Here is a 12,186-nt window from a genome sequence, read left to right on the forward strand (position 1 = left end):
CCTCATTTCAGGCTAAGCATGATTGTCTCTGAGCCTCTCTCTCCCCTTGGTGTAGGTGTCTCACACTTTGTAAAATCAGCATCACTAGAATTTCCCTTCATCCAAATTTGCTTGAAATGTAGCAATTATTAGCTAGTAAAAAATTCCCAACTCCATAGAGGAATAGTTCAATAAATCCAGGTAGTGAAGCTCTTCAGTGTAGTTTGGTTTTGTAAGTGTTTCTTAGGCAAAAAAAAACCCAAACTAAAAAAGCTCAAGTGTCTTTAGATTGTGTCTTTAGCACCTGTGAATTTCTATGTAGGTCAGAGGTGGACTCTGGATTTTGCAGTGGTGAGGGATGGCTGAAAACCATCCAAGATTTGTTTTTTCACTCTGTGTATATCTTGCTTGATCTCTAAAAAATCAGGAATCCTGTACTAAATCATAAAATTTCTTAATTCATACTAAATCACAAAGAATCTCAACTCTGAGATCTAAAATTAGCTGCTGACAGCCCCACCAAAGCATTAGTGATTTCAATACTCCAGACCATTTCTTAAGGAAAGTAAATCCTCCTAAATGTGTGTGGTCTAATAGGTGGGGTTTTTTTTATGATTAAAGTTTTTTTTTTTTTTCATTTTCTTCCCTTGTAAATTATTGTATCATTCTGTAGAATTAGTCATGGATGGTTACATTATTATACATCCAGAGTGCTTATGTGACAACACTTCAACTTTAAATCCCAAGTGCCATCTTCTGGGACCTGGGTGCCTCCTCCATGAGGACTTCTTTGTAAAACCTAGTTTTTGTCTGTGAAAATGGGATTTCCAGTACTTTGCAAAGAGATATAATCAGCACATACAAGTTTTCTTTAATAAATAAACAAAAATTATACCTAAAAAGCACATATGACTCAAAACATTTGCCACGTGATGTTTCAGAAGACTTTCTGAAATAGAAAAAGAGCTTGTGGCTAAAACAGAATGCTTGTTCCCAGTCTAGATTGCTGCCACTCTGGGTGCCTGGATGATGTGGGGAAAACCTGCTTCCATTCTCCAGCAGCCAGACTTTCAGGCCGGGAAGTTCTCAGGGGGTTTTGACCCAGGGTGGAAGCAGATGAAAGCGTGGAAGAGAGGAACTGATATCTTGGCATCACACCAAAGTGGAGCACCAGCACAGCACAATTTGTGGAATGGCCTCAAAAATGTTGGCATTTTCTTCCTGCAATTGTTTCATTCTCTCTTGCTCTGGGCACCTTTCTCTGCAATCCAAACAAAAGTGCCAGGATTAGCCTAAATCCACTTTCTGCTAATATTTTAATCCTTTTGCAGCTCATTGCCCATAGCTGAACTAAGCGCTGGTCAAGTGCCATGTCAGTAGTTCAATGGAATTCAGACTTTGGCACTCTGAAAAAGGCAACAGATGTGCTTTAATGATTATCTAATAACATGTATTTTTTTTTTTTCCAGTTTGCTGTGCTAATGAAATCTAATCTCGTTGACCCAACAGACAAAACCGTAACAGTAGGGACATTAATGGCAAGACAAAGGACGTGAACAATACCACACTTTGGAAAAGGTCCAAAATCCAAGCCCTGCAAAATGTACTGGGATCAACAAACAGGTTGACTTCCATTTCCATGAGCTGCTGCAAAAATTACCTCTGCAACCTGTGAATTAAGGATGGGAATATGAATTCAACACGCCTCCAAATAAATGTTCTGAAAAATCACCACTTTTCCTGGGATGGGGAAAAACCAGAGCAAAATTTCTATTAGGAATCAGTAACCATTTAAAATGTCAGATCACAGGCTTAACCCTGGACTTCTTCACTGAAAGTTTCATTCTGTTCATGATACCTGGTTTTGCACATGAAATTAAAACACTGCAGGCAGTAATTTTGAGAGTCTTGAGCTGTGGTCTCCAGTTCATGCTCAATGACAGCCAGGCTGTGTGCTACACAGCCTAGAAAAGTAATTAACAAAATGTCATTTAAACAAAACTGGGGCTGCTTTTGGAGGCATAAAACTAGGGATTTGCAAATCAACTGGACTGAAAATTTGTTGTCCTTTCCCAGATGCAGCTGTAGCAGCAGGGTTCACTGTTTATCCCCAGCCTGTGCTGCTCCAATGGTGTGATTGGGAGCAAGTGCTGAACTCCTGCTGATTTCTTCAGGGATTTTAATGGGACTGAAGCATCTCAATGCTTTTGTGGACCTGGTGTGATTCTTTAAAAATACCAGAACTTGCCAGGAAATATTTGCAGCAGCATATAGAACTGTAAACCAACACTGATTCAGGATTGTCCCTTAGCTCCTGTTGTCACTGCAGTGCTGGTCTTTGTCCCATACAGTAAATCTTGTTTATGAGAAGCTTATAAAGGCCTTGAGAAAGGAGAAAACAAGCAGCTCCCTAAAGTACAGCTTTTACTTTAGTGCTGATATTTGTAATATTTTAACATTGCTTTATGATTTCTTTTTTATTTCTAATGTTCTTTATTTGTCTCAAAATGTTGTGCTGTGGAGCCTCTCTGTTCCCTCAGTGGTTCCTGGCTTTCTTCAGGTATGATATTGCACTTTTATAAATCTGTTGCTAATCAAGGTGATGAAATGTTTTCTTCAGCCTTGTGCAGCTGGAGGGACTAAATCATGGTGGATTGTGTGGCATTAAGGAATAACAACAAGCTGAGAATCAAATCTAAGCACACAGATCTGGGCTAAATGATCAGAGGCCCTTTTTTGAATTAAAAAAAAAACCAACGTAATTTGAGTTAAAGGGCTTGTTCTGTCTGTACATTTACTTCTACAAGAGCCATTTTCCTGGTGATCCCTCCTTCCTGGCTGTTTTCCTTTTGCCTTATCCAGGTTGAATTTGATCTGGCTATCTCTGTCTGCAAACCACCCTTCTGTAGGCATTGCAATATCCTATTTATATCAGTGGGACATTAATGGCAAATGGGGCACATTCATAGCATCACAGGAGAGTTGTCAGATGTTGAGGCCATGACTTCTCTTTATCTGTCCAGATGACAGCAAGTAAATATTTTGATGTAAGGGACTTAGATAGAAGTCTTTGATCTTCATGTGTGCCCTGCAGAAGCTTCTGGACTCCAGCAGACATCAGTCATGCTAATAGACAGCTGTCAGAAGAGGCTGTGGCACCCTTAATTGGCAAATTCTTCTACTGCTGAAATTTGGGTAGGAAGGTGAAAATTGTTGTTCTGTCTTCTGCAGGCTTCAAGCCTGAAAAGGAATAGAGAGGGGGATTCAGCTTACTTGCACCTCTGAGACTTTTATTGACTGTGTGGCTGTCAAAGGGGACTGACCAAAAGATCAGAGATGTCCTGATTTACCAGATGCTGGATGTTTTAGTTTGAGCTCCAGTGAAACATATGTGCTTTTGGGAGCCACCAGAGCTAAGAGGAGGAAAACACTCAAGAGGGAAATGACCTACCTTGCTGGACAATCACTCTGGCAGGAAATTTTGATGTCAAGTTAAAATCTTTAGCCCCATCCTGCAAGGCTTTGGCCCATGGAATTGGGGGGAGATTCTGTCTTGCTACCCAAAGAGACAGGAAGCCTCAGTGAGAAGTGCTGCAAGCCAAGGTGTGTGATCCCCTTGCTGTCCTTCCCCTGACAAAGGCAGCATCCCAAGTGCCCTGCAATCCATCAGGGAGAGATTGTCCAGGGGAATGGTCTGACCCAGGGTGAGTTCACCCACACTATCAGCAATCCACAGCACTTCTGCTTGCACAAGTGAATTGAGCTGTGGGATTCAGCTCCAGGCTAGGACTGGGGATGCTTTATTCTGGTCTTGGTATCATTGTTGGCCTGCTGTGAATGTAAACTTTGGCAAATAATTTCAGCTCTGAAAGTATCCCTTCAGCAAGCTGTGGGATTGAAGCACTTTCCACTGCTTTTTGTAGAGCTCCTTGCCCAACTTTATTTAGGTAAGGACCTGAGTTGTCCAGAACTTAAATCAAAATAGATATGAACAGCCATGTCAGTCTATTTTAACTACCCCTGTTCTCTATGCCTAAAGCTTCTCTCATCAGCAAGCAGCTCCAGACTTTAGAGCAAACACAAGGCTTTTCAAATTCCATTGCATTTTGCTGAGAAAATTTATTTACCATGCCAAAACTATCATGGTCTCAAAGCAATAAAACACTCTTTGCTCTAAATTTGATGCTTGAGGGTATCGCTGGCTCTTGGAGTGTTTGGTTTATTTTAACAAATTCTCTTTATGTTTTTCTGTCAGCTTCTATTTTTCCTGTCAACCTCCAGTTTCCCATCTCTCCATCTCTGTGGCTTTGAAGCTTATCCCTGATAAAAGACAGCACTTATGTCAAAATACACTAATGTCACTTTGACACACAAGTGCACAGTCTGGAAGCCGTTTGGCTTGGCAGAATTATCTCCTTTGGCAGCCTGGCCACAGCTGGCTTGAGCTGCTGGACACTCGTGTGTTTGTCCCACTCTTTTTGTCTGAGGTAAACCCTTGGGACTTTCATCAGCTCACATGAAATAAACACCAGTGAAAACAGCTCTGAAAAAACACACCAGGCTGAGACTTTTTTTCTGGGAAATGGTTTCTAGTTAGTTTTGGGGGTTTAATTCAGGGCACCAGGGTAATCCAGGGAAATGAGTAACAATGTCAGACCAACACTTGCTCCTGTCCTTCCTCTTCTTCTGCTAAAACAATGTTTTTAGTGAAGGAAGGTGATAAACTGTTCAGAATTACTACAGATCATATCATTGGTGTTTCTGAATAACTCTGTTGTGCTCCTGACTGCAGATCATCTTTTTACTGATTACTTTACAGGTGACCTGTATTAATACCAGTTTTTATCCACATGGAGGAGAATGATCTTGTGACTTGGGTACTGGACTTTGGGTCTAGATCCTCCCTTCCCAGTCAGACAGGTAGAGCCAGAAATTCTCATACTGGCAGCTACACAAACTGTAGGTCATAGGCCTGGCAGCTCAGTGTGAGTTTTGGGACTTACACTGCTCTCAATGCAGCTCTCTGGAACGTGATGCTGTAAAATGACAGCATAACATCACTTTTCACCTCACAAAGTCGTAAATACATGAATATTCCTGTTTGTGTTGCACTCAGCTGCTGTAGTGAGAAGCATCATAAAAATGTGTGAGGAATTTGCACCAGTCTGTGAAGAGTGGTGCAGTTCAGTGAGACCTCAGTGAATGCCTCTGAGTTAGAGCAGAGAAAATTTTTTACACATCGAATGAATTAAACATAGAGGAAATGGAGTTGTGCAACAAAATAAAAAAGAAGGAAGAATACTTTTGCTTAAATATTTCAGATCTGAAGCAAAAAACTACAAGCAAATCTCAGCATTTAAAGTAGAGGAGTTGCTGTTTACTAGAGTTAGAATTCTCTAGTGCCCATTACAAATACAGAGTATGCATTGTGTGCCAGTGTTGCATGCTCTGATGTTCACTCTAAACAAAGACACCCGGGACAGCAGGTCTGTACAAGAACACGGCATGGCTGAGGAAATCAGCAAATGAAACAAAGGCTTAAAGTTGTCATTGAATAGCTTTCCATAGAAACATGAAATTACTTTTGTAATTAGGACAAAAATCAGTAATCACAAAGATGTAACAGAATGCATTAACTCAGAGCTGTTTAAGGAACAGCTCTCTGACCACTGCACAGAGTGGTGATAGAGTTTTCCATAAAAAGACTCTTTTCTCTTTGGATTTAGATCAGTGCTTTGTTCAGTGACTCCTAATGTTTCATGCACCACAGTATCTCTAGAAAGAAGAAGATCGTTGTTTCTCTGAGAGCTGGAAACAAGAGATGGTATTAAGAAAACATTTGCAATATCTCAATTCCTCATTGTAATTAAGGAGAGTTATTTTAAAATATGACTTAGAGGACCACTAAGTCATGTTCTCAAACCATGCCCCATGCTTGGCTCTCTGCCTTGTCTTCATCTGCATCAAATGATGTGTGATATTTTACTAGGAAATGGTTGGAGCAATGAATCAGCACATTTACAGCACAGAAACAAAACCCTTCCCACATTTTCTGAGAAGTTTTTGCACACTGGAAACCATTCAAGAAGCTTTCCTAGATTTAATTGCTAACACAGACTTGAGAAACAGACCTTTCATAGACCCATGAAATTAGGCATGATCCAGTAACTCAGAAAATAGTGAATGCAGGGAAGGACCATAAAACTGGAAGTGCCATGAGTTTAACTTATTTTGGAGCCTAGATAAAATTACAGCCAATGGCACTAAATGAACACATGAAGATCCTATTATAGATTAGGTTGAAGTAACCATATAATGGATTTGATACTTAAAAGACACCAAAATTAAACTTTTAATTAGCAAACACTTTCTCAGATGACTTGTGATTTCACAGGTGGGAATGCTCAACATTGAAATTATTCAAAATAAGGGGGAGAAACACTGAGGGTGTTTATGTCTTCTTCAGGTTATCTTTGGTAAAACAAGTTGCAAAGAGAAACAGGGAAAACACTTTTAACCAGAATTCTGGATTTGGGGGGCACATTTCTTAGGAGTGAGAGGCTCCAGGGGAGCTTTCACCAAAAGCACAGACACGGGGAGATCTGTGCTGGCGTCCCACCGGTTGCCACGACAGCTGGCAAAATTCAGCTGCCATCAGGGTGGGCAGCAGCAGTGGGGGGCCTTGCTTGTTGTCTGGCCACGGGGGACCACTACTATGAGCTGTCATCACTCATCTAATGAGGCTGAAACCGGAGCAAAGGCTCCCTGGGCTCATTTTGCTATCTTTAGGAGGGGTGGCGTGAACCCACGAGTGCCGTGTGTGGCAGGCCCAGTTGGAGGAGCTCTGGGTGCTGATGACAGAGTGTCAGCATCAGTTCACACACTTAATCCCAGGCTCAAGCAGGCAGGCTCTGTTGTCCTCAGCACACAAGCACACGTGCTTTTTCTAGTTCAAGCTTTAATAGTTCTTGTGAGTCTCTGAAGCTATGGGGTACAAAGTAAAACATCCAACATCCTGATTTTGGAAGCCTGTCCTTTGTGTGGCCAGTTTCATTTATTTAGTTTCATTTATTTATTTATTTATTTATTTACTGCTCCCTTTTATGGTGAGATAAGCCCTGAGACTAAACAAAGTGTGTTTATAAATGCTGTGGGTTGACCTCAGTCATGTACAGCTCAAGGGGGAATAAACATGGTGCAGTATCAACAATTGCATCATGATTTAAGAACATGAAGTCCTGAGCAATAAAAGCTCACTGAAAACATCGATAGCTGCACCTCCAGCCACAGATTTTTTTTAATATATCCATCAGATTTTTATTGCTAGACATTTTCATCCTGCAGTGAGGAGCTGTGCTGTTGGTGGGGTCTGAGCTTAGGCTTGGAGGGTGGGGGCACAGAGAGCTCCTTCCTTTCCTTCCTTGGCATAAAACAAGACTTGTGTTGGCTTCACAAGTCCTGTGCCCACTTCTCAAACATGCCAAGGGACGTGGCAGGAAAAACAGCAGGGGGGGAATACCTGTGTGTTATGTGTTATTCATATCTCTGCATATTCAGCCTCAGGCTCTCCCTGAGCTTCATAGTGAGTTATTACCTACCTCAGGCTGCTTTGATTATCAGAACATCTGATTAAAGGGAAGGAAATGAAAATTAGGACAATATTCCTGGAGAGCCACCTGCATGAGTTCCTGGAGCTCATTACACATTTCCAATCTTACAATTGGACATTTCAAATCTTACAATTAGCTATCTCAAATGCATCTCCCCCAAGTATCAAGGAATATTTTTCTTTCTGATACACTCTCCAGAAGTAACATCCAAGGCCTGCGAGTGTTGATTTGATATCTCTAAAGTAAAAACAAACTCAATTTGAAATTGATCTGGGCATGAATTTCAGGAATTTAAAAAAAGAAATGCACTTGGCTGCATAGATATCTTCAGGATTATATGTTTTAAACCAGAGATCCTGCACACATACTCTGGATATGGATGAACTGAGGGCTTTACTGTTATTTTCCACCTCAGACTCGTGTAAGTGGCATTTGCTGTGAGCTTCTGCCTTCTCATCCAAGGCACAGGAAGCTTGAGGTAAGGGAAATTTCCTCCTGTTAACATCTGGTAGCAGCAAATGAAGGAGGGCTGAGGCACCAAAATCAGGCTGAAGTTTCTAGTGCCAGTAAACCCAATGATTTAAGTATATTCCAGACAAGAGGATTTGACCCAATGTTATGAAACTAGCTCCAAAATTTGGATTTTGATACTTACTAGTTCTAGAAAGCTCACAGGCATTTGAGTCCCTAATTTCATCTCAAACTTAACTTTCTTCTCTTTTCAGAAGTGATGACTCTGGTGGCAACAGCAGCAGACAATGCTACACCTCATGTTTCCTTTGCTTTGCTTATAGACCAGGCTTAAGATCTCAAAAAAGTTTAATCTCTCATGGATTAAAATACTGGAGTTTTAAGCTAATAATTTTTCAGATTTTTTTTCACAAACAACAAGAAGGATAATGGATACACAGCTCTTAGGAGGAAAAAAAAAAAAGCCATGATGGAAATGCTTATTTTGGTTTGAAGGTATTGGCATTTTCATGTAAAAGTGGGGCAGGGGAGCAGGAGAGCACAGCCAGGTATTCAGTCTTGCAATCCTTGTATAGCTGAGCATTATTTGTATATATATTTGTGTACTGGGTCACCTTGCAGTGTAAATAAAAATTTAACTCCATGAATCAGGTGAGGGGATTTGGGCTCCTGCTCTTGAGCTTATCTTTTGTATGTTTGCCTAGGAAATCCTTCTGTAGCCCCAAATTCCATTGCAATTAAGAAGCAGAGGTGCTGATTTTAAAGCAACAAATTGACTCTGGGTTGACTGGCTGCAGACCACTGAGATGGGGAGAAACTGAGGACAGAGTGTGGAGAGCAAAGGAATCGCCTCAAATGAAATGCTGACTAAAGCCAACTTAACATAAGAAACCTGCATTTCACCGAAATATGTCGAGGCTGCCATCTGCTGACAGCAGGATGAGTCTGGGTAACAACAATAAAGTTATTTCAAATATTATTAGGAATAGTGTAGTTTCAAAGTTAACCTCTTTCAATTCTAGATGGAGACTTAATCTTTAGCTAGAACTGATAGTTTTCTTGTCTGACATGTAGAAACAATTTCTTTGAACATTTTCCTCTGTTGTTTCAAACCAACACTTCAATGTAAACTTTCATTTCCTAAACTGACAAAAACAAAGGACACAAAAAAGGTGTTTCACTTTGAAATAAAAGTTTGCAATTGAAACGTTTGCTTCTTGTTAGCATTTGCCAACTAGTCATACTACATTTGAAAATGAAAATTGATTGATTTATTAAAAAGCTTTTGAAGAAGAAGAATATTTATTTACAATTAGTGGAGCTTCTTATAGTCAGAAGAGACATATTTCCCTGTTGGATGGTCACATATCCCAATATTTGGGGTTTTTTAGTAATATAAGTATAACTTTATGAGTACAGAGGACATGATACAGGTATGACATTATTTTTTTTTTATATGAATGAACAATATTGAAATATTTCTGCAGTTCATTCTGTTGTCTATTCCAACATATTTGTGTTTGGGGCCTGGAACCAATTCAGAGCAATGTGCCTCAAAAAAGCATGTTTAAATAATTAAAATTGAAGGTGTAGAAAAACAATCCTCTTTCTCATTCTTCAAGATATTCTGCAGATTCATGGTAAGGTTTGGCTTTGCCCTAAAATGAAACTACAGATGATTATTTTTAAGGAGAAACAAAGAAAGAAACCCAAAATCAAAGTATGCCCAGCATCCACTGCACTTGCTTCTCCTCATCAGGACAAGTGGGGAACTGAAATTCAATGCTATGAATATAAACATACCTGCAGTATTCTGATCCTGTCTTTTCTAATCAGAAATTTCATCTTTGTCCTGAGAAATCTCTCCTAGAGAGTTTCTGCTGAACTGAAAGTTCCTGCTTCTCTCAAAAGTAACTTCTAAAAAGTTGGCTTGCAAGTTGCTTGTTTCTGTGCTTGTTTTGCTGCATTAGTTTCTTTTCTTCAGAATTATTAATTTCTTTGTACAGCAGAATCCTTTTCTTTCTATTTTTCTTTTTTTTTTTTCCTTTTTACAAGCTTCCCTCAAGGGAGATATTAGAAGGAGGATGACGTCGTTTTGTGGGGGTTTAAAAGACAGCCTGGGAGGAAGCAGGCCACTGCAAAGTTTGAAAGAGTACCAAGTTTGCAGTGGAAGGCTGCTATCAGGGGTTGATTAAAAGTCAGAGGTGATTAGAGCTGATGCTTTGGAACAGTTTCAGCCAAATGCATTTCCATCCAAGTATGTTTTCTTAACTGGAGTCAAACATCTCACATCAGATTTAAAAAAAAAACCAAAAAACAGAGTGAAACTTCCCAGAGAAAATTTGGCTGGGAAGTGTGGAGAAGATGCAGAGAGAGAATGCATGGACAGATTCTACTCCATCCCAGTTCACAGGGAAGGGAATTTTTCAGTCTCCAATGTCCATGACATTGCCTTTCCCTGCTGATATTTCAGCAGAGAACAGGGATAAGCAAGGTACAATTCTAGAAGGATTTCAACGTGAAGACAAGTCCTCTTTGTTGGATACAGCAGAGATGTGGGATTGCTCACAGAGAGCAGGGCCATGGACAGGGCAGCAGGAAAATAGGAGGGAGCTTTGTGGCAATGCACAGGAAGGGACAGATGCCAGGGCAAAAGGGAAAACTGCTGGGGTAACTGCAGAGGAAAGGTTATGCACATTTAAATATACCCAGCAGAGCAGCTTGTAAATTTAAATATGCATCACCAACCAATACAGCCAAATGTAGGGTAGAATGAAATCCTGTCTGTGCTAAACCCTGTGATGTCTTACTGTATTAGGCAGAGCTGTCAAAATCCTTGTTTTTCAAGGGCAAGAAGAACAACAAGAAAAACCAAAGAACAAATTAAAAAGAATAAAGATTTTTGACTATTCCTGTATTTTTTTTTTCTCTTATCACCCTGCATTTATGTTGATGAGCTGTCAGGGCACATTAAAATGTTCTTGAAGCCCATGCCCAGGTTAAAGGTCCCCTTTGGGAGTGTGAGGACAAAGTGCTGCAATTCTGTACTTAGAGGGGCAGGAGAGGAGGGGCTTTTCCCCAGTTATGTGTCTTCTCCCACTTCAGAAATAATAAGAGGTTGCCCCCAGCCCTCTGCTTCTTTATCAGATGACTTTAGGCCCAGATTCCCCAAATATTTCTGCCTCTATCTCACACAGATTTCTCTGAAGAAAAATGTCTGACCATGACAAGTTGGCAAGGCAAAATAAAGAGCATAAGGTTGTTTGGATACTGGAACACTGTTGCTCCCCATATTTGACTCGTGGCCTCTCTTCTTTCCAGAGTTATCAGTGCCTTAGGCTGCTCCAGGAAATACTAAAGGAGAATTTTGCTCTTAGTAAAGACAAATTATGTGATTTGAGATACCAACATTTCCCACTGAGCACTCTGAGAAAAATGACTGGAATACTGTCTCAGTGTTATGAAAGTACTAAAATATGCTTCTTTTATTTAGTTTCTTTCATTTTGACTATTTTGACTATTTAAGGGCCTGAGTATTAAACTCAAGAGTCCCAGTTGGTTAGTCCCATTTTCTTGAATGAGATTACCTCCATTTTTACAGCTGATTAAAAGCTTCCAGGATGCTTAAGGCAGTCAGAGGCTGCTACAGGAAAATCCTTTATGCATCAGATATTTCATATGACATCAATGAAGGCAGGTAAGGTGTTGCTCAACAGAGGAACAAGAAAAAAAGTAAAAGGCTGGAGTGTAAAATTGACATACAAAGTTACATCTTAGTAAGTCACATTTTGTCTTACACACTTTGTGGCCTGGGGTGGTTCTGGAGGAGGGGATTTCTGTGGAAATCTCCCCCAAAAGAGTAACATACAGTTGCATAAAAATAGAAATGAAAAAAAAATGAATGGGACAGTCAAGGACATCTCTGTAAGGCAGAGCTCCATGGCTTGTCTGAGAAAAGTTGTCAGGCTCAGGTGCAAGGAGCACTGGAGGAATTTCAGAGAGGGGTTTTGAGCAAGGCTGAAGGAGGAGGAAGAGTGAGATTATGAAGGCAGTGACATGAGCAAGTCCAGGGCCATGACTTTGCCAAGGATTTTGGAACAGATTCAGGGTGACAGGAGAGCATTTG

The sequence above is a fragment of the Molothrus aeneus genome, chromosome 6 (assembly GCF_037042795.1).
Source record: "Molothrus aeneus isolate 106 chromosome 6, BPBGC_Maene_1.0, whole genome shotgun sequence".
NCBI lineage: Eukaryota > Metazoa > Chordata > Aves > Passeriformes > Icteridae > Molothrus > Molothrus aeneus.